General features: G+C 33.8%; 1 long non-coding RNA gene across 1 annotated transcript; it reads right to left on the reverse strand.

Moving 5' to 3' along the window:
- Nucleotides 1–530: 530 nt before the first annotated feature.
- Nucleotides 531–4,208, reverse strand: LOC148783572 (uncharacterized). The gene is made up of 3 exons (XR_016051998.1): nucleotides 3,319–4,208; nucleotides 3,072–3,123; nucleotides 531–1,272 (listed from the first exon to the last, which is right to left on the reverse strand). It is a non-coding gene; the product is annotated as an uncharacterized LOC148783572 (long non-coding RNA).
- Between the last annotated feature and the right edge of the window lie 727 nt (nucleotides 4,209–4,935).

Consider the following 4,935-nt stretch of genomic DNA (forward strand, 5'->3'; position numbering starts at 1 on the left):
TTGCATTCTGAAACCTTTAAAGCTTGGGATTGCGATCAGAGGGGGTGGAGCTGCCAAGAAGCATATACAGGTCACAGTGCATAAAAGGAACATTCATTAGCTTTCTTTAATCCTTTGAGTGCTTAATGCAATGAGTCCCAATGACATTTTCCTTCCGTTTCTTGACATGGAAAGCTTTGCCATGCCAATGGCATCATGAACTCGGCCGTTTTTGATAAATCTAAATATGATTTGAAGCGTCTGCTACCTTTTCTAGGCTAGTGGCGTATTGTTTAATTTGACTATCGGCAAAGGCACCTTATGATATAATCTTATCTCATAATTAAAATAACAAATTGATGAGCTAGAACCTACATGTGATATTAACGATATATGTACTTGGTACAATAGCAAGTGAATCTTTTACTTGGTTCTTTTTAATAGAGAAATAAGGCACATAATCTCTTATTCAATCATCATGAGACCCTCTCGAAATTCAATACACCACATTTATTCTAAAAATCTACCCAATTATGCATCAAACAGGGAATAAAATATCCAAAAACAACTAAGCATCACTATGCCAATCAAAAAGAAAAGGACCTCATCTGATAATATTGCAACAGAATTAACTGTTGCAAACTCAAGTAAACACAGTTGAAGCATCAATACAATAAACAAGCTTTAAACAATACAATAAGTTGAAGCATCAATACAATCGCTTTAAACAAGCTTTAGGATACTTAGTATGACAATCCTGCTCCAAATAAGCACTCAAGAATAACACTCAAAAAATTAACACCTAATCATTCAGCTTTCACCATTTAGACACCAAGACCACAAAAAATTAGCACCTATTCATTCAGCTATCACCATTCAAAGCACTTAAGAATATATGATGCTTGAACACTATAAAACTCAAATGTATACCAATTCATTCACGATGCAGTATAAGCAGGTAAAGTGTTCGCCGTTCAAACCACCAAAAATTAAGTGTATACAATTATAAATATATAGATACCATAAAACATATACCCTTTCCTTTTGCAAAAAAAAGGAGGGCAAACATCATTGTCATTAATAAAATTACACCTATGAGAAAAAAAATTTGAACTTCTGCTTTCTCAAGGACCATAGCAACAGATTTACGCTTCTCTTTCTCAACATAGATGAATCTACTCCATCAACAGCACAAGCATATGACATCTAAGACACGAACCTTTTAACTACAGGCTTCCTTTCTTCACCTAGAATTTCATCACACCACTCTATATAGCCGCATCCAGCCTCATTCTAGTGGTTTACAAGATAAGATAAATGTGTGTTAGATATATGCTTACAATGGAACACCAAAATGCTTCTACATTATCTAAGTGAAAGAATATTAACCTTTCAGTTAGAGTATTTATAGAAAGCCTATTTTAGTTATCATGCGTCTTTGATATAAAAACACGCATCTGACCACATCTTGGTTTGCGTTTACAAATCTTTGGAGGGAATTGGTTGTCGAGATCCATTCAGTTAAAATGATCAGATGAGCTCAAATGCCCTATTCTCAATCTATTCCATCAACCATTGAAGTGAACATATGCAAACTATACCTTATCAACGAGCAGAGGAAAGAACAAATAACAAAAAATACTAGCATGACATGGATTCATTACCTTATCTTAAAAAGGAAACTCAATCTCGAACTCAATATGATGAAATATGAGAGATAATAAAAGATAGTACCCAAAATCAAAGAAAAAAGAAAAAGAAACGTACTTTATGTATGCATTCTAATATTAAAGGTTGATTTAGGGCTTTATGCATCTCCAAACATAATATACATGTATCAGTTATCCTTGGAATTTCACTAGGCCCTAGCACATGATGCAAACTTTGAGAGTCCGACACATCAATGCTAAACCTTAGACACATCAATGTTGAACCTACTATTGCACTATCAATTGTTACTTACATGCAGTCCCCCCGAAATCTAGTAACCTAGCAGGTATGTATGCCCCAGGTGATATAACTAGAGGATGAATCAAAATTCACCAAGCAAGGAAGAGCGAAAGATCTAATTAAGAACAATCGATATTTGGGATATTTTGGGCCCAACTTTGTTTATAGAAATTTTTGCTCAGATTGGGTTTTCCCATTTTAATTTCAATGATAAAGAAAAACCTATCAATTCTTCCAAGTGGTGATAATCATAAAAATTTACCAGCCCAACATTAAACAAATATTTCCATTTCATTAAACAACCAATGCAAGAATCAACAACAAATCGGATAAGAAAAGATATCCAAACAAGTTTTAAACCTTCTAACATGATCATGGAATGTCCATGACAAATTTTTTTGAGGAATTCTCTTAAATTTTAAAGTACAACTAAAAGGTTTATAGGAAGTTCCTCCAAAAATAGCAGAAATGGCTTCTTTGAGAAATGCAAGCAAAGAGTTAATAACTTCAAAAGCTGCCTTAGCTCAGAGACTATATCAGCTTATGTGAGTTTTATACTAAATCTGAGCAAAAATTGCTATAAACTTGCTTTGTATTCGAGACCTTTTTTGCGGACATTTATTTATAGTAATATTTGCTCATATTGGATTTTCCTCATTTGGAGATTTGGGAGAGTGAAAACCAGAGGGAGAGATGGAAATAGAAGCTCCCGAGGTTTTGCTCTGTATTTGGGATATCCAAGAAATGAGCACAAACTCTGAGAAAAAATTGCTGTAAAATTTCTTTATAATTGTGACATTTTTTGCCCAGATTTATTTATAGCAATTTTTACTCAGATTGGGTTTACCTCATTTGGGGATTTGGATGAGTGAAAACCAGAGGGAGAGATGTAAATAAAAGCCCCCAAGGTTTTGCTTTGTATTTGGGATATTGAAGAAACAAACACAAAATCTGAGCAAAAATTGTTGTAAAATTGCTTAGTATTTAGAACATCATTTGCCCAGATTTTTTTATATCAATTTTTGCTCATATTGGGTTTTCTACATTTAGGGATTTGGGGGTTTTGGTGTAACTCGAGAGTGAAAACGAGAGATAGAGATGAAAATAGAAGCACCTGAGAGAGAGAGAGAGAGAGTCCATACCTTGACAGGGGGAACCTTTCTGTGCGAGATCTGTGGATGCCTTGTGTGGGATCTGCGGATGCGTTATGTGGGAGAGAGAAACTTTAGAAGAGAGCAACGAGATGAGAGATGAGCTTCATTTTGTATAGTGAGAGGAGAGAGAAGTTTTAGAGCAGCCAAAGGAAAGAGATTTGGGTCATTTTTGGTCGAGAGGAGAGAGAATATACAGAGAGAGCAAGAGGAGAGAGACGTTTTAGAGGGAGCATACCTTTGTCAGTGCCTTTTCGTATGATGCTGATTTTGTCGAATTTTTAAACTTTTCACACCTCATTCGGCGGTATCACATCGTGGCCATCGGATTAGGAAAATTAAATCAATTCCGTTGGGCACAGCTGAACCATACGAGCGAGGAGGCCAATCCCAAACTTTTCCATATATATATATATATATGTGTGTGTGTGTGTGTGTGTGTGTGTGTGTGTGTGTGCAACGCTCTAAACAATCAAATTAGGGCGTACTTCAAAATTCATTAGAGGAGTTTGTTTTAATTCTCAAAATTCGTTAAATTGATCATCTCAACCTGAAGATGTATGTACAAACATATCAAAAAAAAAGATTTCAAGTAACGGAAATGGTGAATCTTGTAATGTATTTTTGGAACGTTAATTTTCAAGATTGTCGAGTGTTCATAGATTTGCTCGATCTACACTATTTTTTTTTAAGTTTAAATTTATTAATTAGGTATGAAAATGATTTTCAAGCCATAACAAAGATTTTCTATAGTGAAACAACATCTTTCAACACTATTAGAAAGCGCGTTGTACTTTAATGGTGAAGAGCCTCGGCCTCACATAAACTACACCCTCAAAAAAAAAAAAAATGATAGGGGAGAAATACATGAAATTGTAATTTTTGGATTTTTTTATTAAAAAATTATTTAAATAGGTAACATTACCATTAAGCAATGACAATTTTGAAATTTTTACCAAAGTACAATGGCATTTTTGAAATCAGTGTCATAGAACTTTATTTGTAGAGTGCCCTTGTCCTTTAGTTAAAATTTCAATTTTACCATTTATGGAGATGACAAAAATACCTTTTATCTTATAATAATATTTACAAATTTGCCCCACAAAAGTAAGTTTTTTTAAGAAATAGTTAAATAATAATATAACATTCCATCGCAGGTTCCTTATTTCCCATTTGATATATGGGCACAAATTGTTATATGTTGGATCCGCCCCACCCCACCCTAATATAGCTTTATATGGAATTCTTTACTATAAGATTAGTTATATTATTTCAAAGAGAGCACGATTACTACTAACCATTACATATCAAATTGGATGGCTTGGGGTGTGCGAGAAATTTGGAGGATTTAAACTTGAGCCTAGTGAATAACACACTCATAACCACTCGTTCGAAAATCTGATGGACGAGAGTGATTGTGACCTCGTTTTATTAAAAGAAAATAGTCTCTTTTGTATACTTTCTAAATCAAATACCTTTACCAGTCATTTTTCATTTGTTTTTCATTTTTATTTTTCCTTTTTCTTTTTTGTTTGTGCCGTTAGCCTGAGATTCTATGTTCTATTTTTTTTGTATTCATAGAACATACCCAAGTTAGTAGAAGCTTGCTTTTGTGTGTGTGTGTGTGTGAGAGAGAGAGAGGTGCTATTAAAGTGTTACAGTGATTCACTAGAGTAATAAAACAGTGTCTAAGAATGCTACATCCTCCTTTTAAAACCACATTCATTATGTCCTTGAATTCAATATATTTAAACAATTTCATTCGAATACTTCCTGAAGAGTTCAAATATTCGGGGATTCCAATATTCATGACTATTTTGAATGGTTCCGTGATAAAGTATGTGTACATGATTTA

Source organism: Amborella trichopoda, chromosome 1 (genome assembly GCF_054954075.1).
Source record: "Amborella trichopoda isolate Santa Cruz 75 chromosome 1, AtrichopodaSantaCruz75HAP2 v2.0, whole genome shotgun sequence".
Taxonomy (NCBI): Eukaryota; Viridiplantae; Streptophyta; class Magnoliopsida; order Amborellales; family Amborellaceae; genus Amborella; species Amborella trichopoda.